We start from the raw sequence: 26295 nt of genomic DNA on the forward strand, positions 1-26295 counted from the left end.
AGTATTGTAAGCAGTGAAGTGATTTATGAGGCTGACTCAAACCCACACAAAGGCAGAATGTCTTCCTATCATACCTTACATGGAAACATGCATGAGGCTGCAATGCATGATGCAATGCCCCCAAACTGTGAGAGTCTGCTGAAAACATGACAGCTGAGTGAAGACTCTGACACAGTATTGCCATTTTTGTGCATGCCCCTTTTTAAAAAGAAAAATCACCAAACTAGAAGACTTATTTATTTAAAAATTACCCTGAAATGCCATAAATCCTTATCTTCCCTGCCTTGTTTTAGCACAAGAGTAAATCACGCGGTGGAATGCCTTTTTTTTTTTTCTTTTTTTTGAGGTACTCTGCTAACTTTTTCAAGGGTATTACATGACAAGGTATTTTTCAAAATAAGGGCCTGCATTCCTGGAGAAAGATAGGAGGAGATTAAAGTGTGGGCTGGGTGGCGAGTGGGGTGGTGGACCATCAAGATGACCTGACTGAGAAGGCCTATTACTCACACTGGATGAGGAACAGTGGAGCAAGTACACAGTTCCGTCTTGCTACAAAAATTATTATTATTTTTTTTTATGTGAAAAGCCTATTGTGCATGGATAACCTGATAGATTTAAGATCAAGACCCTTGCTCTAGTGAGAGACGATGGTATTCATCCAAAACTGGATGTGAGTAAAGAGATTCGGGCCCAAGCTGCCACGTGGTGGCTGTGCGCTGAAGGGTTGGGTGGCATCCAGTTTTAATTCCCTGCAGTCCCAACTCACATTACACCTCAGCATACAGGATTACCATCTGTCCACAGCTGCTTGTCATTTTGTCACATTCATTTTCAAACAGCTTTCGTACATTTATACGTTTCCATTTTTCTTCTTTTTAGATAGGAGAGCCAAATCACTTTTCATCAGCAGAACGGTCCAGCTAGTAAAAAGAAATAGGACTAATAATATATTTGCCTTATAAGAGTTAAGCAGAGGACGGGAGGAGTTAGCAAATTTTCCACTTAAGGAATAGAACCAAAAATGTGCAATGAGTACACTCTGAAGGGATGCATATTGATCATTTTCAATCAAAAGACAGGGCTGTCATTTATACTTTAATAACCGGAGCTCTGAAATGTCAGTCAGCTCTGCTTCTGCTCGTATTTCCATGTTGTGACCGGCCGCCTCCATGGAACTACTGAGGACAAAGTGGCTTGTTTGATTTTCACCACAAGAGGGGGCTTTCATCTGAACACGCTTTCAAAAAAATAACCTGTCAGCTGTGCTTCTGCCTTTCTTTTTTTTTTTTTTAAATCTGACCTCTTGCCTTTAAGGCACATGTTTCTACTCAAAGCAAACCGTCAGCTTAAAAGCAGATAACTACAGGCTGCTGCCGTCAAAAACCCGACTTTTCTGACTTGGCAGGCATTCTTCATCAACATCATCAGTGTTTCTGTCAACTGAGCCCGATTTCAGCCCAAACCGAGTCCTGTTTTGATGGAGGTTTCTTCTCGTTTATGGTAGTTGTTCCTCTCCACTGTCCCCTCCCAATGAACGCAATCCCCTGGTTTCTACATGTAGAAACCTTAGAGCTAATATGTCTAAATCTGCTTGAATGCCTCTGTTGTATATATTTTGGGCTAAGATGTTAATATTTAAATGTATTCCATACTTAAAACTATATCCAGTTGATATAAAAATTAAATACTTTATGTGTTCTGCTCAATATAATTCTACTTCAGCACATTTTCCTTTTAGCCTGATTACAGTGTACTTGAAAGATGTCGCATGATTTAAATTTCAGCAAATTCAGTTTAATTAAAAATACAACATTTGCCTGTACTATATATTTCAGTATCACCTTGATCAAGTGGAAGGTCTATTCCACCAACTTCAGTTTTAAGGTGAGATTATTAACTATTAACCAACAGTCATCAAATCTTCAACACTAGAATCAGTGAAAGCACATTCTCTGAGTGGCAGTGAGCTCACTCCCTTCCCTTCCTCTGAGAGAAAAAAAAAAGAGGAAAAAAAAACATTCCACTTTTCTCATACCACTGATCCTTTCGAGGCTCAACAAGGCTGAACTTCACTCACTGTACACGCTTTCGTTTTCGTGCATGGCTGTGCTGACTGTTATTAGAGCCAGCTTGGACACATACGGGTCTTCTGCCCCTGCTAAACCTCCCTTGAGGTGATACACTTAAGCTGGGCGTCTTAGGGCCTGGAACAAGCTCTGCACAGGTGTGCCGACGCTTTAAGCTACAGAGGACAGATTTCACACATCGCTGCCAACTGCTGTGTGACGGCAGTGTGAAGCCACTAGACTGAGCCGATTTTTTTTTCCTACAGAGTTTTGCAAAACTTTTCACGTCGCAGTGATACAACAGCGGTCCAGCGGTTTTTAGAGGGGTGAACCTACTGCAGTTTTCTGGCCGAACACCGATCTTTAAAAAGCCTGACCTGCTCATTCAAATTCTTGGCTGATAACGATTTTCTTTTTTTTATCTGGAAAGACGCTAAATATAGCAACAAAGTCACGATGCGGGCAGATTGTTAACCACTGACATGCAGACGTGACCTGGTGTCAGCGAAAGGGGACAGTGGCTGATTTTCAGGCCTTTAGGAAATCGGATCAATTTGTTGACTGATTGATGCACCCATAACTCTTTTTTATAAATATTTTTGCACTAAAATCTAAAATAATTCCAATGTATCTCAGGTGGTGGCACCATCATGCTGTGAAAACCCAAAGATTCTTAATTGGATTCAGGTTTTGAATGGGCCGTTTTCAGTGGTTATTAAACACTGCATTATGATTCTGGCATTACATTTAGGGTTCAGTCTCAAGTCTTTCACAGTGTCCAAAAATATATTTTTGCTTCTCCACACGGATGGTGCTTACAGGTTGATGAGCAGAAGTTTTATGACTTAGTGTTTAGAATTGAGGCAATTATTTTTTATTTTTGTGCCATTTGTGGCAATTTACTTCATTCAGGGTTATCAGAGTGAAGTACACTTAATCTCACATTGTATACAAAACATAAAATCTTAATAAAATACGTGACCATTTGAGAGTTCAGTAGTTTTGAAAGCACGCTACTATACTGCAGAACTTAAGACGGTTTTGCTATTTTTCCTTTCTAAATGTAGGAACTAAAGTGTCAAGGAAAAAAACAAACAAACAAAAAATAAACACTCCACCAAATAGCATCCTGCATGTTGCACAGTTGCATCAGGTGGAGTTTGCATGACTAATTACCCTGGCCTTAATATGTCCGAACGCAATGCATTATGCGTGTCATCTTAACACCTGCAAAGCACTCTGCAGCTTTTGTCAGACTTTTTTACTGCCCGTTTTTTTTTTTTTTTTTTAAAGAGCGTTACCCCACATCGGCCTCATTCTTCTCTCTTTCAGCGGTTATGTGATTTTGGGATCCATTGCCAAAAATTCCAGGAAACCCTAGAGCTTCATGAGACATAACAAAGCTCCCTCTCTTCCTCAGTATGAGTCTCCTACAGCGAGTCTGCCTCAGCAGGCCTGAGAGCCGCAGCTTTACTCATCGCGACTGCCTCGCATCGGCCCGCTTCTCATTGCGACGCCCGCGCTAATTCTCCACCACGGACAATTCAGACGTCGGAAGTCGCAATCATCTTTCAATACCATTAGGCGCGATGTGGCATTTACCACTAAATTAGGGAGAAAATTCAGCTTCGGAGGGTTAATCTATGTGCGGCTCGCAAGTCTGCTTATATCCTAAATTTATTAGAATAACACATATCTCCGACAGGCATGAAATTGTAAATAATTGAGAGCTGCTCTTAGGGAGGATTCACCGGTCGCTCAGACGAGGTCGCGCCAAGCTTTTAATGGCAAAAGTGGAAATTAGATTTGGATCAGCAAGGCAGCAGCGCTAAATTGGAGAACATCCAAAACCACATCCAACCTCCCCACCCCTCCTCCTCTGCTTCCAGCACTAATCTCCCCATAAGAGGAGTGTAGGCGGAGGGGGGGGTCACTCATGTTTTCTGGTGGGGAAATTTCTCTCCTCCCTTCTCAAATGCACAGATAAATGCAAATACAGACGCACCTATTGAGCCCGCCACCCAACTCGTGTTTATGTTCGCTGCTTGAGTGACTGGTATTTCATTTCGTTGCTGCCCAAAGCCATTTTGCACAGTTTGGCTTGGCCAGGGTATCATTACTGGCCATTAAGTCTAACCTGAACTAATAGGGGCTTATTTTCCAGAGGTGGTCTCCCAGGTGGCTGTCGCAGGAGCGACTGGCACTGCAGGCACACGGAGTCCAATAAAAATTTTGCCTGACTCAACCCATACGTAGAATGCAGATTATTTGGTAACAAGAACCCATTGTTCCACTGGAATTGTGGGAGGAGGGTGGTTTTGCGTCGTTTCCAATTAAGGCGGGTGTAATGAGGGCAGTCAGAATGGCCGCCACGCCCACTTCTTCAGATAAACTCTACCAGGAGTACATTGGTCATCAGATTTGACAAAAATGTTTACATTGCCTTCCAAATCAATTAATAACCTTTAAAAATATATATATATTTTTTACTACCATCTTGTGTTTTATTGTTATTTAAATGGAGCAACATAAAGTGGTGCATAACTGTGAGGTGAAATACACGTCTTGAGCAGTTTTACATTTAGAAATCAGAAAATCAGGGGCGCACCAATTGCAGTTTTTTGGCCAATCAACGATCTTTAAAATATAAAGATGGCAGCAAATTTGTCAACTTGGAAACAGTGAGGTGACCATTGTTAACTGAATGGGTTATTATAACCGTTAATGGAGGTAAATAAGATTGGTTTCACATGCAAGAAAGAGAATTGCCAATCTCGCAGAATTAGGGAAATTTGGGACAATTTACTGGCGTATTCCAACAACAACAAAAAAATTGCTGTAGACATCTGTATTTAGGTCCCTTGACTCTATTACCCATAATAAATTAGAAAAAGCCTTTGTTGTATAAAAAGACCAATTTGCAGTTTGACATATCCCAAATAGAAGATTTCAGAAACAATTTGTCCTTTTCTTCAACTATGGTTTACTTTTTGTAATATGTCGCAGCATGACTACATATTAAATATACCGAGTCTCATATCCCACTCCGTTATAGGAAATCACCAAAAATTTAATTAATGCCTCTTTGTTTCAGCTCTCTCATTCCGGCATTGTGAAAAGTCTTGGTATGTTTTGGCCTCGCTCTGCTCCGTTGTGACATGTGTCATCATTAATCATGAAGAAAGGAGCCATTAGTCTGAATGCGGGGGTAATTAATCTGTGCTCACACTCCATTAGATGTCATGCTCAATTTGTGCACAGAGCTGTGTACTGTGTAAATAAGCCGAGATGATGGCACCCACGGCCTATTATCCCCGAACGGGGCTGCATCCAAGGCTCCGACATGTATGTACGGCAGCTAGAGAACGAGGAATACAGCTGGATTAGCAAAGCTGTTTATAATAATGACATTAGATTTGTCTGATCAGAGGGTAATTACACACACACGGGTGTCTGTTTTACCAGAGCGGCTGGACTTTAGCAGTTAAACCAAACCATAACCCTCCAACAAGGTTAAAACTGCAGCAGGGGCATGTAGTATGAATTAGCCCTTAGTTTAATAAGTACCATTTGGCTGTCACCTCGGCGGCTGTAGAGCTGCTCTATTACAGTAAAGCCCCTCTGGTATTGAGCCGGGGTTATTCAATAAAAACGTGACTGAGTGTTTCTCCCAATCACCGCTGGCAGAGCTCTGATGAGGTAAAGAGGCCTCCAATGCCAGCCGCTGTCCCCGCGGAGCGCCGTCTGATTAAAATGGTTTTCTGAGGCTATATTTTTGCTCTCCTTGTAACCTTGCCAGAACCAAGTTAAAGTATAGAAGGGAAAAATTGACAAATTACCCAATACATACCGAAATGAATCCGCAAAACCGATCTGATCTATAAAAGGGCCTCCGGATAGGTAGACGGATGGAGTTCTGCTTTTTAACAGAAATTTATTCTCAGTGTCCCCGTGCGCATTTGGTACCAAGTGTCAAGCTAGAAATGGCTTTGCATTAGCTATTCTGCGCATGCCATCTTCAACCTTAATCATTTTTATGCACATTTATTCTTTGAACACTCCTCCTCTCTTATCCGGACCGGACAGCAACATATAAAGTGGGAAGAAGGGCCAACAATGGAGTAGTCCACCAGTGCCGGCTCTCCACTTCTCTCTTGTAATACATTCCTGAGCAATCCTCCGAGGCTCATATGTAAATGCCTCGGTATGCTTCTGATTAGGAGGCACAAAGAGTACACTCTATAAATGCACAGTTAAACAATTACCGCAACTCCGACACAGGATCCAGTCGGGGCTGCTGCCTGACTCGCCAACCAGGGCGCGAAAAACTTAGTGCCGGTTCTTTGCTAAAATGTTTGAGTCTTAAACAACCAACAAAGTTCATATTAAGATGTAAAAGAAGCACCAGGGGAGTATGGACCAAGGGTTTGTGGATGAATTTCAGTCACTTCAGAGTTTGGTTGTTTATTTTAAGCAAACACATCCTGTTTGAGGTAATGCCAGTGTATCTTAACCAAATTCAAGTTCAGACTGACTACGCCTCTCCAGAAGCTTCAATCTGCCATTCACAGATTGACTTATTGGTGTGGTTAAAGCAAAATTCATGGGTCCATCAATTACGGAACATTCTAAAGATCTTCATACAGGAAATCAGCTCTCACACCATCATACTACCACCACCATGTTTCACTGTTGGTATATTCGTTTTCTAAAGCGATGCGTTCGTTTTACACCACATGCAACAATGGGAGCAGTGACTTTTGCACATAGGGTCAGCTTGGTTTTGATTGTTTATTCCCCTTTTGTAATTTAATCCAAGATTTGAATACTGCATCTTTTCCATTTTCTCAGGTTTTCTTCGCACATCAATAAGATATACGAATAATCAAACATTGTGGATATTTTCTCTTTGTTCTTTTGGAAGCAACGCAAGCATGAACAGTTTTTATTATGGTAATTTCTGAGGAAATATTAGGACTGTTGTGTGATTGAAAACTTGGCCAAGATAACAAAGGGGTTGCTTCAGGAACAGCCTGTGAATATCCTTAAGTGGCCCTGTAAATTTCTGGAAAGACCAAGCGAACTGAGCTTTTGGGAGGTTCTACAAAGAAGAATAGGAGAATATAACCCCAAAACAGATGTACAAAGTTTGCAGAGACTTAACTAAAAAGATCTGAGGCTGCTCCAGCTGCCTAAGGCGCTTGGAGAAAATACTAAGCCTTGGCTGTGAAAAATTTGGACATATTTCTAAAAAATTGCTCTTGGCTAGTCATTTTGGGGCACTACTAGTTGACACAGAAAAATACTACTCTACAGTAGCCCATTTTAAAATAACTCTGCAAAATAATAACATTGGAAAAAGTAAAGGGGTGTAAGTGCCTTCTGGTGGGACTGCAGGCCTTTGTTTTTCACATTAACATAGATAAACATTCCACAATTATACTGTTGACAGCAGATAACATTTGGCTAACCTCAGCACTTTTGTTTCATGCAAGTTAACGTGTTGAAAAATTAAGCTAAATACGGTTGCTACACTGTGGTAGTAGAAAATGAAAAGACTTCTGGCCTAAATGTCCATGTGACAGCAACTTCTCAGTTAAGGAAATTAAGGGTTTAGCAGCTAGCAAGCCAGATGTTTCCATAAGGAAACAGAATAATGTGAGGTGAAAGGAAGTCCCTCAGTCTCTAACTTTTGTCATGTTCACTATAAATAGTTATAGCTGGTGGATATGGATGTAAAGCTGAATTATGAGAACAGCCCAGTTGATAGTGCGGTGGTATTCCAGTTCATAATTAAGCGCTAAAAAAAGTCTATTTCTTCGTCACATAAAAACATGCCAACACAATACATTGTAATTACAAACAAATCTCTGTGGTTAGGAACTGAATAATTGTGCCATCATGGTTTTTATAACCATGACATAACGTTTTGTCCGTCATATCCATGACAGATCGCTATTTTTCCTGAAGTCGTAGAAGGTTTGCACACTTTTTCCACTAATGTTTAGATGTAACAACACAGTTTTTATTTATGGTTTCGGAAGACATTTTCAAAAATAATTTAGAATGGGGCTTAAGGAATTAGTGATTGTTACAATAAGCTTGGAAATCATGGTAATTAGCTGAGGATGCTAGCTCACTAAAGACAGCTGAGCATACCAACAGTAATGCTACTCATAGCTTAACATTAAAAAGCTTCATATCAAAATAGACCACAATGAATCCAAGCCTTACTCAAGTGAACTCAATAATGGTAGCGTTACCATGGTAATTTTGCCAACACAAGGCTTGCCCTGCCTCCAACGTTGACCAGTTTGGAATTAGTGGTTATTTCTGGCTTACTAAAATTAGCAAGCATTTTTGAAAGGGAAAAAAATAAAATAAAAAAGAGCCTTAACTGTTGCAGGAGTTAGCCAAGAAAGAAAACCTTTAGCATACTTCCAAATCTAAAAACAATGAACTGGATTAATGTTTATTTTGTGTAATAGAAAGTCACAACTCATGAAAACCACTTTGTAAGCATCACATGAAAAACTTTCAGCAAAGGTTTTAAACATGGGCTCATGTTTAAAACGTGTAGTAGTAACAATGCTAGCATACATGCCACTATTAGCTTGTTTAGCCAAGGCCAGTCACCCTTATGGTATAACGTGGATTTCTAATGTACTATTTGTGCATATAGTGAACTTTGTGTTTACTATGTGAAGGGTTGACATTTAAAGCACCAGTAAGAAAAGGCTAACTTACTACAAGGAATTTAAAACAACAATGTACGTTATTTGCACTCACCAGAGGTTTTAGGGTTTGCAAACACAATCAATTAGAGGTAAAATTTATTACTCAAGTATTTTTCAAGGTATCTGATCAATCAAACAATACTCCATATGCCTTACTAGCAACACTAAACCAGTCAAAAACCATAAGTACAAATGTAAATGTCTTCTGTCTTGCTGTTTTCACAAATGCTAAATGGCCTGCACTTATATAGCACTTTATAATGTATGACGATTTCATAGCACTAAACACTAAACTGAGCTATTAACCCATTCATAACCAAATTCACACACTGATGGTGGTAAGCTACATTGTAGCTACAGCTGCCCTGTGGCAGACGGACAGAAGAAACATTGTCAATCAGAACCACCAGGCCCTCTGAGCACCAGAAGTAGGAAAGGGGTGTGAAGTGTGTTGCCCAAGGACACAACTACGAAGATGGCCAACCTCTAATAAATGTAATGCCAATTGCTTGCTGTTGTTTGAGAACGTGTTACAACACTCCATTTTACTCCAAGACCTAAAATAAACAATTTCTTACAACATAAACCATACTGATCTAAAGGTTAAATCCGGGAAGAATTAGAGGGCCGACAAATGTGAATACCCATTTAAGGACACAATGATTGTTTTATGTGGATGAGGTAAGTCCTCACTTTCATCATTACTACATACTAGTCCAATTTCACTCTTGCCAGTTCTCACTCCCATGGTGGCAGCCACCCAACATGGCCTCTCTGCGTTGTCCCTCACAATCACCATGCACACTTCAACACATTAGGAAAAGCCACAAGTATAAATCCTGCAGGCCTTTAACAGACCTGCAAACCGGCGGTCTGTTTCAGCACCCCCTCCCCAACTCCTGCTCCATTCATTGAATGGTTAAACTTCCAAACTCTGTAAACGCATGACCTCATTTAGTCATGTGTACACACTGAATGGTATTTTTCACACACTCCTTTGGGGTTTACATGACCATATTACCCCATTACCCTAAAATACGAGCCTTTAAAACACCAATTTGATAGGCTCTTGATTATTCCTGTTTAGTTTTAGCAATGATTGGGGATAAGCAGAAAAATTCAAAGGAGATGTGGAAATGAATCAGAGAGGAGAGAGAGGCAAAGATGAAGTTGGAATAGCTGCTTGGAGAAAGACGTGTAAGGTGGTTTCTCTGCCACAGGGACACACTGTACACGTCTGAAGTCCCAGTGGGACGTCGGCGAATGAAAACACGAGGCCAATCAGCTAACAGAGACATTTCCTGTGCTTGTTTTATCAGATGAGAAGAAGCCTAAAGGCTAAATGTCCCCCTCTCAGCAAGGTTGCACATTTCTCAGGGTAACCCGCTTTGGGAAACAAAGGGTAGAAAACATGCATCTTTGAGGAATGACATCAGAAGTGCTGCTTAGGAGCACTGACCTCACTTGCTTGCAATCAATCATCCACTTGAAATCTGGGCTACGTGATTCTGAGTGGAGTTTTTACCTTTTAAGATAGAAACCAAGGCTGTCCGTGAATTAAATAATCTTCCAATAAAAGTACAGCTACAGTAATAGAATTGTCTGTTTCTTTTTCCAAAGCTATGAAACCTCTGGCAAAGCGGGCATCTGGCAACTAGCAGATGGTGGACCGATATGCCAATTACCAACACTAGCGTGCCATGGTGCCTATTAGGCAATCTGGCTCTGAATGATCACACTTTAAAGTCAGAAAACCAAAGGAGCGAGTGGCTGATCTAACATACCCTTTCCATCAGAGTGTGACTAAAGCCCAGAGGAATTCAAACAAAGGTTTTCGGGTCCACATGACTGATTTAGCCAGTAGGATCAAAGTTGAAGAGTTTGTTAGGGGAAAGAAAGGAAACGGAGAGAGAGAGAGTGCGATCACAGAGAAGGGATCATTATAAAGGCCTTCATGCTGTACAGTGTATAGAATTGTGGCTTGCAGAAGATTACTCTAAGTGTGGTTTGATTCAATAAGGCTGGATTTGGTGGTGAATGTATAATAGGCCAGGAAAAAAAGGAGACCATAGCAATCATTCCCTATCCCTCAAGAGACAACCAGAGTCTGAGAAAATACCAGCACATCCAATTGGACCATGCTTCCTGGTATGGCTGCTTCATGCTCAACTGCAAGGAAAATAAGAAGGGTGTACCAAAGTTAGTAAAAGTTAAGATTTTAAAGCAACTCTAAATTTCTGTTTTACTGTTTCTACAGAGTCCTGGAGTGACCAGAGCTTTCCTGGGTTACATACGCTACAGCTGTAATGCTTCAATAAACATTTATGTTATTCTACCAGAGGAGATGCCCAAATAATTAACTAGACACATAGCAACCTATGCCTTACTCTATGCATCAGTTGCTTGTTTTAATCAAAGATAAATTACGACAAAAGATCTTACAATATTCAAATACCAAGCCATTTCTTGATCTTCCTGATGTAGTTGCTGTTTGGTGAAAATACAGAGACCAGCTAAACTAATTAGGTCAAGATATTAACACAGCATGGGATAACGATGAATTGCAATACTCAAATATTGAACTCAGCAGGGTTGATATCTTTCTGTGTTCTGTGTTCACTAATAAGTAATGTAATGTAATGTAGTTTCTCAATGACTTTGCCAGCTTAAGTGTTTTTCTGTTAGAAAAATAAAATAAAATCTATAAAAGACTGACAAGGAGTATTTTGCTAGCTTTTAGAGGCTGAATTTAAGGTACAAATAAAATGTATCTTTTTTGGAGTACATCCAGTTCTGTACAATACTGACAATTACTGCAACAATAATACATTTACAATCTTTCATACAGTTCTACTGGCAACATTGCTAAATTTGGCAGCTTTATTCCTGTTGTGTTGAACATATATTTAATATTTTTCAGGGACTATGGACAACCTTTGTTCCAATCTAGTTCAAAATTTTAATATGAACTGGTAAATAGATAAACCAAATCAGGAGTGCTTCTTGTTATTCCTACTTCTAATGATGAGAATAACTAATACCTGTAATTTCTAAATAAAAACGTTTACAATGTGTTGTCTGTTTTGTTTTAAATTGCTGTATTAATATTAGAGCTGTTGTAATCAAATATTTTAGTAATCAAGTAATCTATCGATTATTCTTATGGTTAATTGAGTAATCGAATTTTTAAAAAATCAAATAAATTATTGATAAATTTGGCATACCACTGGTGTTACTATCGGATATCAATATCAGTCCAATTTTTCATATTTGAGCATCCCTAACAGTTACTTTTTTGTAGTTTAGAAAACTAACCGGTAACAATAATAGCTCGCTTTCTAAGTTAACCTGAAGTTATACAAAAATCTGAAATTATATTCAATTTAATAATAAAGAGGCAGGCTCACAAATACGCTTATAAAAAATGTCTATACTCCAGCTTTGAGTTTATGTATTCATCTTCAGTCAAGCTTTGGGTTTGAGAATACGGGAAATGTCCTCTAGAGTGGGGGGTTTGGGGTGGTGGTGGTGGGGGGCAGGCAAACTAACGAACGTAAGATGGGGATGAAGGGGAGGAAATAGACCAGGGGATAGACGACAATAACATAGACAATACGGGATATTTACGGCACCTATGTTCGTCACACTCAGAAACTCCTCTACCAGCCATGTACCGCCACGACGATTTCCGCCACCCGTTTGTTGAGACCGGGATGATATGAAATTTATTGTGCGGTTTGTCTGTAAAGCTACACTTACACTGTAACCATCAGCTACTCAGCCGCCCGCCGTGTTCAGTCTATCCGCTCACCTGTATAAATAATCCCGCAGCGCTCTTCGCGCCATTCGCTTTCAACCAGCAGCTCCCGGAGGAGAAAGGCTGCCGTACTCCAGGCATCGCGTCAGTCATTTTAAGGATGCTTATTGGTCCCCCCAAATAAGCATCCTTATTTGGGGGATGCTTATCCCCCAAATAAGGGTTTGATGATAAACCCGGGCATTATCATCAATCAATAAAACCCCTCGACCTTGAAACCTGGACATTATGCCGCTAAGTTTGCTTTCATCAACTACTCAGAGGCGGAAGTCAGAGCTACGCGTAACGCAAATAATGTTCTGGCCGGAACACGGTGCACTAAATAATAAAACACAAATTAACGAAGCTTCGAGGCAGGTAAATTTTCTCAAGGAATTTTAATAATCAAGGCACTCGAATCATTCGAAGAATCGTTTCAGCCCTAATTAATATCGTGGTGTTTTTACTCAACAGTGGCAGGCTGTGAGGATCTCATGCATCTAAGGTTACCAGCTTTTACTTACCAACCTTACATTTGCTTACCGTTGCTCCCTGATGTACTCAAGTTGAATTTCCTAGTCGCCCCAACATCTGCTGGTATGTCCAAGCTCACCATATTACACAATTTAAGACTGCGGTTCTGGATGCTGCTCGTTCAAATTACATGGTATAGAATTCCAAGGCAGTTGACCTCAAGTCTACTGCCAAGGTCCCACAAGCAGCTCGAGCGGCACGTCAGTTACGACTGAGCCAAAACCCTCTCCTCTTCTGTTTGTTGTCCAGAAAACACAACCCTAAAACCTTAAACTGACTTATTTCCCAAAACAACCACAGCTCATGGACGACAAGGACATGACTGATAAAATAAAAAAGCACACATTTGTTGCGTTTCTCGGTATACATGGTGGTGCCGAATATCACTTTCAAACGGTATCATTACGACAAACAAATCCTCCCGAAATTACACCGCAGCACGTAAAACATGCTTGACATTGCTTCACTTGTCTGTTGTGAGGAGAAACCAGAAAATAGCTTTGGCACCTGCTGTGTAGAAACAATGTGTGTTTGAACTGACATGTCAGCATGCAATCGCCAGGATACTAAGAGCCACATTTGGAAAGCTTTAATGCTGGATCTAGTTTACATTCACCATCCATTTTTTTTAAAGAACAGGACTGAATGGTCCAGTCATTTGTGTTGGGATAATTCCCTCTGCCAGTTTTCCAATATTTTTCAACTTCACTCTGCCGCTCGGTTGGCTGCTTTAGCTCAGCGGTGGTGAAACAACAACTGCTTCGCAAGAAAACGCTGGAATCTTGCTTTGGAACTTGATTCTGTATTGGATTCAATTAGTCATCAAACTATAACAAACCAACCACATGCACTTTACGCATGCAAAACATGCTTCATGCCGCTGCAACTTGCTGATTGTAATGAGAATGAGGCAAAATAACCCAGACTCTGACGTCTAATTTTAATTAAAGGAAAACATGGGATGGAAAATGCAGATTGGGAGAAAAATGAAAGCTACGTACAGTAAATGCAAGGCCTCACCGCACCGGGTAGTCCAGAGCCAGACTCCGGAAATGCATGGCTGTGTTCCCTACATCCTGCCCGCCCAGCCCTAACCCTGGCCCAGGCCCTCGCCCCCACACTGCCAAACCTCTGTTATCACTCCGTGCAATTACCTCCAGATTCCACGGCACCAAGATCATATTGGGACAATTATACAATCCCATTCTGAGTACAAAGTAGAACACAGGTTTAAGCTTAAACCTCGCAGTTTAACACAAGCCTCTATAGAGCCAGTCTTATAGGTCTGTGCATGCAAAAAAAACAACAAAAAAAACAACTAAAAACAATGTCTGGCTACAAGATAGTGCTTGTGCAAATAGGGTAGAATTTCTCAAGTTTTCTCAAAACAAAACTTCTTATTTAATGACGACACATACCGGATCTTGAAATATTGAGTGTCAGCTTTTTTAAAATTACATGTTACCATGGAGAAAATTATAAGCAATTTGGCAAGACAGTTTAGAAGAAAAATATAATTAAAAGTCACTTGTAAGCAACTGAAACCGTTTGCTCAAAGTAGCACTCGTTGAACTTACAGCTGTGTTGTACATATAAGAGAAGTGGTGTGTGAAAAAAAAAAGAAGCAATGTGTGGAAAGTTTCTAGCTAGTTTAAAACTTTGCTGTGTTATTTTTGGTATATTATACAAATACAGTATATATATACAAAAATGCAACATAAGAAGCAAGACAAAGATTTCTGGGTTTGTTTAGTACTTAGCGTTTACACATTCTTGTTAAAAAAAAATTTTAAAACCCAACACAATGCTTATTTAAGTAGCTACACATCCCAAACAAATCTTAAGGGCTACAAAAGTTTACCTACTTCTTGTTTTTATTTAGACAGAAGCACGTTAGCAACAGCCTGTCTTTTCAGCCAATAGGCCCCGTCCATATTTAGCCTCGACAAAGACGTTCAAAGTTCATACCCTGATGTATCTATATTTGCAATTCTTATCATGACGCATGGTCACATTGTGTTGACTGACAAAAACTGCTCATCAGGCAAACTGACAACAAGAAGCCCTAACCACTTAAATATTGTGTGTAGCAGCTGTGAAACTATCGGCTAAACGCTAGCTACTGACAATGCCAAAGTTAGCAACAGCCTTGAAACTTCTGAAACTAACTGTACAGTTTGTTTAATGGGTCTAGCCTGCATGGGATCCTCCCTTTTCTAAGGTCTTCACTACTCAACAGCTACGCATGCTCTACAATAACAAAAATGTATTCTTTTCATTTGACAGAACTTTTCTCTCGTCTTGTGTCTGACAATTATATACAAATGTTGCACTTCAGTTCTTGAGAAGTATGAAATGTCCTGGTCAGAAAGAACTTTGTTCTTGCCACCTCAAGTGAAAGAAGAAATTTCTCTTTTTGTGCACAGTATGTACCGTTAGGCTAATAAAATCTGAACTGAACTCCTTAACAGCCACTTTTCAGTTGCCTGTGGAGCAGTATTTGAGATACTAGGGTCAAAATAAAAAATAAAAAGCTGAGAGGGACAGACAAGATGTAATGCCACATAAATTAGACTACTTTCAATGGACATTAGAACTAGTGTAGAGTTAGAGAGGCATAAATGTTACATATGGAACATTCTGCAATGACTACAGCTTTTTATGTTGAGCCTTACGTATTTGTGAAAATGAACAAGAGGGAGGTTCCTAGCTTTCTCAAAAAAAAGTTCTTTAAACCTTCTCTCATTCTCTTGACCTAAATACTGTGCATCACCTCATCTCGTAAACTTAATCAATTGTTACACTACTTCCCAACAACTTTTGATCTGGGGGAACAGATGAAAATGTACAAAATGTACAAACCTCAAGTTGGTTTATGAGTAATGATAATTATTTTATCAAGAACTTGGAGTCTTCTTTCACACAGTAAAGTCTGCAAAATTGGTCTTAATGACCAATTCCTGGCACAGACTGTCGGGATATAAAATGTTGACCCACTCTAAAAAATTACTGAATTTCAGAGACGAATCCAATCATCTGTCACCAAGCTGGACCTTATAAGGAGCAAAGGGGCTTTCTCCACACATTTTCCAAAGCCCAACTCAACTTATCAGATATAGTATCACAAAAAACTATCAGTACTCCGAGGCCAAAAAGCCTTCAGAAACATCTGACATGTCCGTGGTTTTCTAGTTCCATTCTTTTCACATTTCCCAGATACTAAAGCAACAATTGAGACTTTCTGAAAGTCAATCGAATTCATTGTACAGTACACCTTTATACCTACAGAACAGCATTTTTTTTATTTGATGCAACGTACTGTTAACAGTTAGATTAAAAAAAATTACATACTCAAAAATATTTCAATTATGTTTTTCTTGTTTTGTCCTTTTTATCTGCATGTTTTCAACAAAACAAAATTCCTTGACAGGTGTTCACTACCCTGCAATAAGCGCACTGGAAGATTTTACATGGATTTCAGGAAAACTTGGGAAACTATAAAACACTCCTTGGTCTTTTTCACAAGTGTTTTGTGAAGAAGACCAAGTCAGACTGGAATAGCAAGATTTCAGAGATGTTCAGCAATCATTTCAAACCAAGTTGTTATAAAAACCTTGCAGACTAGTCGCAAGTACAAAGGCATATTCAGGCGTTCAGAAGGTCATCTTTTCATAACTGCAAAAGTGTTGTTCCATCACACTATTCCAACTTTTTAAAGGTCTTTCAGATACTGGGGAGTGACCAGTTTACCTAAAATTGCTTGGTAACCTAAAATTAAGGTTACCAAACATTTTAGATGACTTTCAAGTCACAACACTGTCTCCTACAGAGCTGTTGCAACTTGGTAAACTGTCTACAAGAGAAGTTGTTAATATAAAGATAGTGTGAGCTCAGGCTGTAGTGGCAAATCATGTAACTATTTTAGGTGACACAAGTAGAATACGGGAACTTGTTCACTTTATGAGTGATAAATATGCACAGATGGCACAATTCACAAAGTAATATTAACAAACTGATACCTTGTAAAAGTTCTGAAGACCATCATTTTTGCTGTTAGCTATAGCTTTGCTACCTGTGACAGAGGTCATTAGGTCAATATTCTCTCCCACACATTGGGTTGAAAAGCTTGCAAATCAATTTTAACATTTTATAAAAAGTCTCTCATGTGCTATAATGTTTATTGAAAAAAAAAACATTCACAATTTGTAGTCTGTACAATTAGATTCCTTTAATAGAAATAAAATGGAGCGATTTGCCAATCCTGCATCAATTTGTATTGCCTGAGGGACGTTGCAGTTACACAATTAAAAATAAATCGAAGCTCCAATCTATAAAAAAAAAAAAAACGGCAGTCGTTACTGCTGTGTCACTGTGAAGATAGCACAATAGCAAAGGACAAAACATCTGCTACGTTGTCATAGTTCAAATGTCAGAAACTTAAAAGTCTGCACAGTGATGATATATTTAGCCAGTTGGATGGATTCTGACTGCCCTTAAAACTCATATCTGATGTATAGCTCTATTGGCTGAGAGGCTAAAGGTCACAGAGAGTGGTGGGGACATTGTGTAGTGGTAACAGAAGACAATGGTGAGGAAAATGTTGGTTAATCCCTACAATTATTTTTAACCAATGGCACTCCAGTTATATATTTTCCTGATACCATTCACCCTTATCAATTTTTAAGATCTACCAGCTGGAGGCTTTTTAAACTAATTTTGATTTGATCAATGATCATAGAGTTATTTTACATTAGAGCAGACTGATCACAACTGGGATAATAACCATTATAAATGGAAATAAGTTGTCCGAAAATAATATACAATAGAAAAGAGAAGGTGCAAAATCGATCTGAAATTAGTAGGAAACTGGCCAAGAGTGGAATTAACCAGATGGTGCTTTTTTCCTTTTCTCCCCCCACTCTGGCCCTTGTGACGTCATCAACCCAAATACAAACAAAGCAATATCTACCTCCTTTCCTTTTTCTTCGCATCTTTCTTGCGTTAATTTTGTTAAACCCTGTAATGGAAATTCACACATCAAAACACCCACCTGTGTTCTTATTGTGAATTTTTTAAAATGTATTTATTTTTTACAAATGACAAACAAGACTATCTTTTACAGTGGTTAAAAACGGTCCCTTTAACTACACTCAGTACTTTCAACACATTGACACTGCGCTGTAGGACAATAACCCTGGAAGGGGCTCAAACAAATCATTGTGCGACATTCTGCCAGGAATGTAGCGGTAGCTTAGCGTCATGTCGGCCACTATCTGTCCAGGGTTGGTCGGACACAGCCCCCCTTCACACCCTCCACCTCTCTTGCTTCGCCTTCATACTTTTGTCCGATAAGAATCAGAAAGAGACGAGCGCGCATTAAAGGGGCGGACATTCGCCTTTCTTTGTGCGTTTTCGCTGCTTGGACGCGAAAAAGTTCAACACTCCGCCGCCGCCACATGACTTTCCTTTGCCCCGCGGTGGCGTAAGACAGCAAACAAAAGATGTTCTGGAAAGAAACGGTGGGATATAGTCTGCCCTCGTTTTGCTGCTTTAAAAAATAAATAAATAAATAAATAAAAAAGTTGTCGCATCATCTTTTCTCTGTTGTTGTTTGTTTTTTTGTTTTTTTTCCCGCTAACAAAAAGGAGGTTTTGTATCGCTTGTAAAAGTGTTTTCGGGGCTTACCTGTGGATCTTTAACGGGATAAAAGTAGAGCTCTGGAGTTTGGTTGAGAGGAGAGGAAGGGGAGCCAGTCTGCAGTTGATCCTCTGCTACACTCAATGTTAAAACCGCACCGAATACCCCGTTCAAGCCCCTCCCTTTAAGAAGACATAATCGCCATCAACGTTTTGGTGGGTTTTTTTTTTCTTTTTTGTCTGGGCCGAGCTATTCAGACTGTTTTTAAAACGTGAAAAAAAATAAAAAAATGTAGAAATTCCTGCAAAGACTCACTGTAGTCAAAACGAAAACATGAAATATAGCCACAGTCTGAAAACTTATGCAGAGCTCTTTAAATCTGAAAGAGCTATAAAGAGTAAAATAAGGTCTTTGCTTTTTTTTTTCATAAACATTTTGAGATAAAAAAAAAAAGAAGATATCCATCTAAGCAGATCACATACAGGCCTTGCGTGCATTTTACATTAAAATAACTCAATCAGAAAAAGGCCCAAGGCATAAGCAAACAAAGCAGCAGCTCAGATCAATTAGGGTTGCTGAATGAATGCTGTGATGATTTTGTTGGATTATTTCAACTTTCATGAAGACAATCACAATTCCTTAAATTCAAAAGCCCATGTTCTTCCTTAATATTTGATATAATTGCCTTTCAAAGTATGATCTTTTTGGTATCCTTTCACAAACTTCTCAGAGTAGTTTCCAAAAAAATAAAAAAAAATAGGCCCATTCCACTAGAGCAGGGGTCTCAAACTCCAGTCCTCCAGGGCCGCTGTCCTGCAGTTTTTAGATGTGCCACAGGTACAAAACACTGGAATGAAATGGCTTAATTACCTCCTCCCTGTGCAGATATTTCATCCCATTACCAGTAAATACACTCGCTTCAGCTACTTTCTGTCGCCATCTTTACACAATTTGTATGTGCTATCACATGGGGGCGGTGTGTTTGAGGTGCTGTCTTAAAATACATCCAGAAATACAACTAAAAAGTTGCACATTATTGTGGTCCGATCCCGTTTCTCTCAACAGACCTAAAACAAAAAAATTGACAGCAAAATTATGGTTTTTTTTACAGCATATCTCATTACACCCCAACTATCAATTTTTCAACAAAACAACAATTGTTTGGGGAATTCCCATTAGCTAACAGGTTCTCCTTATTCTACACGGAATTGCAAGTATTTCCAAATACGACCTTTCATCCATCAGAAATGTTGCTGAGGTTGCAGGGAGTTATGAGGTGACTAACAATAGGCGCAATGTTCTACTTTCTTTTTTCTTTTTTTTTTTTGCAATGATGCATCGGCGCACAGACACTGCCCCGCTTTGTCTCGACCTTTAAAACAATGACACTCAGAACAAAGGGGGCAGGGGGAACTTAAGAGCATTAGTCCGCTGATGCAGAAATGAGCACCATATGCGCTCTCCTGATCTCTTTCTACACGTTTGCTTCTTTTTAAGGCGAAGCAAGAGAAATGTCGACCGCACAAATGTACTCGCGTGAAAGTGAACAAGACGTGTGTGAGGAGAGGAGTGGAGGGAAGCAAAAAGAGCGCAGGTCGGCAGCCTGTACAGCTCATCTGAAAATGTGTTCATCTCCCCCGGTCCTCTGAATGATGATGAATTTGGCGATAAAACCGTCACTCTTCATCTCGCTTGTTTACTTTCAGGCCTTTTATTGCCATTCCACTTTGCACGCCTTGGCCTCAGGAAGACCCATTAAACGTGTGCGATCCTTCCGCAGAACGGTCTGATTGCCCGACATGATGAAGAGGCTCGGGGAAAAGTTTACAGTCAGCACAATGCCCCTATTTGCTATATTTACATGGCGAGCTCAGGTGTTTACCTCAACCACACGCTTCGGTTTACTCCGCCTCCTCAGGGCTCTGGCCTTGCTGGAAAGTAAGGGAAAGGGGGAGGGGGAAACAGTTTTGCAGAAACTGGACAGAGAACTCCCCCCATAGTCCTGTTATACCAGCAGAAGTGGTACATATAGATGCTAACGAAGGGGCGGGGGGACTATGGCCTTTGGCTGTTTTGCTTTCTGCAAGCAGTTTGTAGCTTCTATCAAGATTTCTCAGATCTTTACAGCCTGAGGCCAAAAAAATCCTCCATACTCTCATATTTATCAGTATTAGGCATCTTCGAAGTGTTACATCAGAGAAAACCCATCAGAAGTAATTATGACGGCTCTGACATCATACTGATGTTTTTAACAAAGCTGCGATGTTTTCTCGTTTCATCATATTGTTTTGAATCAGATAAAAGACGCCACTGCCGTCTTGCGCGAAGCTAACATTGCGAAGTTTTAGTCGTAGAATGTGCAGCCGGCGTCGTCCTGATAAGGTTTATTAACGCCATGTTGAAATGGATTAACGGCTGCTGCAGCCTGACTCTGGTGCATTTATGATGGATGAGTGGTATCTCAGATTTTCAGCCGGTTGGGTTGCATACCAAATACCCGAGGCATCCTGGGTAAAGACCTGCTTGAATCCTCCGAATCGCTCTCCCCTTCCCTTTAGGTGTCTCTAAAAAAAAAGCACCTGCAAAGGAGGCATTCTGGTAGGGAAAATAAAGAGGAATTATTGCTTTCTCTTTAAGTTTTCCTTTCATGCAACAGCTTTCTTACCACGTCAACTGTTACAGTTTACAATGACCCAAAGCTTTCTGCTGTTATAGTTTGGATCCACAGTTTTATTGGCACTCCTGGTAAAGATGTGTACAATAACAAAATAAATTCTACTTTTATAACAGGAGCAACATCCTAGTAAGAATCACAGAAGTCCAGTTTAGATTAAACAAAAGTAAGGACTGGCTTTTATATATATGTATATATAATATTGTACAGGTGAAAAAATGTGGCCTCATTTTCATTTAAAGACAGTAAAATTAGAAACTTTTTAATGTCTTTAAATAAAGTTTGGAGTCAAATTACTGTATTTGATTCATCCTGCATGAATATTTATGCACGTATAACAAAAATTGCATCAAATGGTGCAAATTATCTGACAGAACTTCATATTACACACGGAATATACATGAAAACAAGAAAATTGCGGGGAAACCTAAGTATAGTCTACATAAGATTGTCACAGAAAAACTGTGTTCAATCAGAAGCTTCTTGATATTCACTGTAACGCTGACTGCTACAGGAGATTCTGTCCAGAGCTCTCAGCCTCTACAGATACTCTTTGAAGAATCTGGAATAACAGAATTTACAACATTTCATTTCCATTTGGGATCAATGATTATGATCATTTGATTATGAAGTAAAAAGTATAATATTTGAAGTCTAAACCTTTTTGTTTACCATTTAAAGTGGAATAAATTCAGTGCGTATATCTTGTAAATATATGGTTTATGTCTTAATCAGATGCACAATATGTCTACATAAACATACATATTGATAGATTTATACATTATTACGTGATTATTTTGTTGCAGATTCATAAACAGGTCTCATATCCTTGCTTATTATTATTAGAATAACTGATCTGTCCTGAACTACATGATTAAACCTAGTAATCAGCAATAGGAGAAAAATGGTTTTGACCTGGGTCTTCATAAAATTAGGAGTTTAACTAACATGTTTTATAAACATCAACTTCATGTAAACACTGCGAGACAATTTCAATTGTGTAAAATTACGTCTTTCCATAATTCACTAGCAGCATTTGGAAGACTAGAAGTAACAAAGGAATAAAACTATCTAACATCTTCCTGTGGCTCACCAGGCTCAGGTTCTGATTGACATGTTCAGACTCCGGTAACCAGTACCCAGGTGAATCAGTCACATCAGCTTTGGGTCTAGCAAATCAAACACAGTTGATGTTTTTTGCTGCAAACTGCTGAAACGAGTCAAGAGTGTATGAAGCCTTGTCAAAAAGTCTGGCTTAGTGCATTTGTGTGAAGAATTGTGGCTTAAAGGTAAAAATCTCTTTGACGTCAGGTTTTTGTGACTTCAAAGCAACTCTGAACTCGGCTCCTATGAAGAGAAATGTTTGTACATTCTTTCATCATTACTCTGAAATATAGCATTCGCTCTAACTTTAAAGATGCATCAGTGGAAATTATTTATTGCTCCGGGCTTGCATATTACAACCGAAATCCTTTGTCAGACGAGCAGGCTTCCCAAATACACAGAGTCTACAAAAGGAATAACTTGTCGAAAACAAAAAGAAAACAAAGCACGATACCTGAGCTATCAGAACTAGCTGTCGACATCAACTACAAATACACTTTCATTCCACGGAAACCGAGACGGCAACTGGTCATAAAACATGATGTAATGCAGAAAATAAAGTGTTAAAACGCAATGTGTGAGCCCAGGAATGAAGCTTTGGGACACGGCAAAGAAAGATGTGTTAGAGATGGGCTTTCACTGGGAAATAATTGGCACCTCCCATTACAGATGTTCAGCCGAGCCGTTCCCATGATACCCGGCGCTGCCGCGTCAACAACCATAAAGACGCACATATATCAGGGGTCTGGACGGAGCCGAGACATTTACGACCAAATGATCTCCGTCACGGCTTACTTCCTGTTTGTTGGAGACGCAGGAGGCGGCGGTAGCGGCGGGCCGATAGATGTTTGATATGATTTCCACACGAGAGTCAAAGTCGGGGCAAACGCGACGCTGAGTGAAATGTTTGCGTCCGCTGACAGCAGGGCCATCTGTTCGGTATAAAAGCAACACAAAAATGACACGGAAGAAAATTTGTGTTTATGTGTGTATGTTCTCCGCATAATCTATACTTCACGTTGCCATAACTTAGCTATAATAGTTATGTTATGAACCAGATGTCTAAATACACTACTGAAAACCGCTTCTTGTCACTGTGAGACAAATCGGAGTACGTTTCTTCATATTTTGTGTCAGTTAGTTACCAAGATTGTTTCTAAACACCTGCCAAATGGCAATATAATCTCTTCATATTCAGAAGTTTACATAAATTTTGTTAGTATTTTGGCAGAATTGACTAAGACGTTGAGTGACTTGGGTAAAATGTTTTGCCTCTTAAAAATTGGGAAAAGCCAAAGTCATGATGTCATGCTTTGTAAGCTTCTGATTGGTTAATTCATCCAGAGATGAAAATATTTTGGTACAAAATATTTCTAGTGAGAAATTGTACCCATTCCCAAAGAATAAAGTAAATAAAGTGTACTTTATATAAACTTTGTTTAAAAAAAACGTTTCTTAAAAAAGTTTCTTCTGGTTTTATTCAGACATTTAGCAAATAAAATGATTTTTTAAATCGATCTGGAGACGTTTAGTCTGATTTAATGTGAGAAAATAAGAAAAAAAGAGTTATGTTTATTTTTTATGTAGTGTGTGTAAATATCTGATTTCAAATGTTTCTGCACATTCATTACAGGTTGCTGACAGAAAAGTGAGTAGAGACTCTTACTTAAAAACCAGGGCTTTTTTCTAAATTAGAGTGAAGCAACACGTGACGTCGTCGCTTCCCTTCTGTCCTGCGGCCTTTATTTATGCACCGGTGAATAATGAATGAGTGAATGGAGGGTGATACTTGGACAGCCCCTGGTGGAGATTAGAATAAAGTGAATATTTAAAATGTGACAGATATTTTTAGGGCTATGGTGAAAGCACCTTGACCTTTAATGCCTCTAGCAGGCCGAAATAGACTCAAACGAAGCAAAACCGAAGCAAAGGTGAGGTGATTACTTAACTATCTATTAAAATGTGAAAAAGTATAAGAAAAAAATTCAAGGTATTTTGAAGTTCTAGATTTTCTGGATAGAAAATGAATACATGCTACCTAAAAGAAATTAATCTGTATTTCAGTGAGAAAAGTCTTTCAGACAAAAACTTTTAAAATTTTAGTGGGAAAGTTGAAGAAGTCCTCTGAACAATTTCTTAAAAAATAATATTTACTTATATATATATATATTGTTCTTAATTAAAGCTTAAATAAACCAACTTTTAACTCACGACCTATTTCTTTTTGCTGGTAAAAATAAAATGATTTGTATAAGCCATTCTTCAAATTAGGAAACACAAGTGAACATACCACTCAGGTTTGCACACATATGTTTCACCTGCCATTTTCAGAGCACTTTGAGAAAAAAAAAAACTCAATAGCTTTTCATGAGTCTCTTATCCCACTCTTAAAAATGGGAAAAATACGAGAAAGTGCCATTGGAAAATGTGCCCTTTTTAAGAGCGCACGGCATCATTAACTCTTTAAAATACAAGAAAACTTTAGCTAAAAAATCCTGGTGGACTTTACCGTAAATCGTCCACCGAGTCTTCCAACAGGATGATGAGATTCTGGGAACAAACAAAAAAACAACAACATCAGGGCTTTTAGTAATAAGAGGCATGATGCATTCAAAACAAACACTTGCCCTGTGTTTCCTCTACATATTAGGGTAGATCACAAAGTCTTGCAGAACGCCACCTGACGTGATGCGCAGGTTTTCTCGCCGATTTTTGCGATTCACAAAGAGTTCAGCCAGTACGTGAGGGATCCTAGTTTCGCTTTAATGTGACTGCAGATGTAAATAGATATCATGTCAGAAGGAGGATTAGAATGGGAGCGCTGCATTTGATCTTCAAAGAGTCGGTGGGTTTCTTGGTGTTTGGGGTAAAGAAAAGTGTAGCCGGGCTCAGAAGAGAGAGAGAAAAAAAATTAGGTTAAACTTCTATTCATTTCCACTACAAAGACAAGCTCCTTGTTCTCATTCTCGGTCATCTTCACCTCTATATCATAACCCTCGTCATCCACCGTGTCGGCCCCTTAGTGTAAATCCTTACAGAACGCCTCTGACAGCTCGGACTCCTTTAAACTGCTACAGGCTAGAAATAAAAAGGAAGAAGGAAATTATTCTTCATCAAATGGCATGTAAAAGCCTCGGCTTTCGCATTTCACCCAGCCTTAAAGCAGACAGGTTGCAGGGCATTTTTGGAGATGACTTTTAAGAGAGTGATATTTAAAGCAGGAGGAGAAGTTGTTTATCTGTGCGACACGTGCAGCAGCTAATCCTGATGCTACATGCAATAGAAGGCCTGCATGAAGTTTGTGAAAACATGGAGCAGTAGTGAATAGCAGGCAAAAGTAGGAGGATGAAAATGACGCATCTAGGAAGTTACTAAAGAACTCAAAGCAACATGTAAATTACTGCAGACCTCATCTACCTCAGTGAGGGTCAGTGTTGATGCATGTAAAAGGCTTTATCTCTAATTAGAACAAAATTATTATTCGTAAATGTTGGACTGGAAAATACTGTATACTCTTTGTTTTGTTTTTTAATTAACTAAGCTCTTTGCATTCATTGTAATTTCATAATAAATATGCCCACATTTGTCAAGTGACATTTACCCAAAAGTAGGCTTTGGTGCAGTAAAATGTTAATTTACTGAATTTGGTTAAAGAAAACTTTTTTTAACGAAAGAGTGATCTGAATCCTGTTCTTAATGCTGAGAATGCACCTGTATTTCAGTCATACCCTTCAAAAATGTTTTTCC

The 26295-nt window shown here is 39.2% G+C and overlaps 1 protein-coding gene across 1 annotated transcript in view; it reads right to left on the reverse strand.

Moving 5' to 3' along the window:
• Window positions 1–18934, reverse strand: part of LOC102228193 (non-muscle caldesmon-like) — a 62411-nt gene extending 43477 nt beyond the window's left edge. The window contains exon 1 of the mRNA XM_023349747.1: window positions 18819–18934. The gene's annotated coding sequence lies outside the window, so the exon portion shown is untranslated. The remainder of the gene's footprint in view (window positions 1–18818) is intronic.
• Between the last annotated feature and the right edge of the window lie 7361 nt (window positions 18935–26295).

Source organism: Xiphophorus maculatus, chromosome 17, assembly GCF_002775205.1.
Source record: "Xiphophorus maculatus strain JP 163 A chromosome 17, X_maculatus-5.0-male, whole genome shotgun sequence".
Classification (NCBI taxonomy): Eukaryota; Metazoa; Chordata; class Actinopteri; order Cyprinodontiformes; family Poeciliidae; genus Xiphophorus; species Xiphophorus maculatus.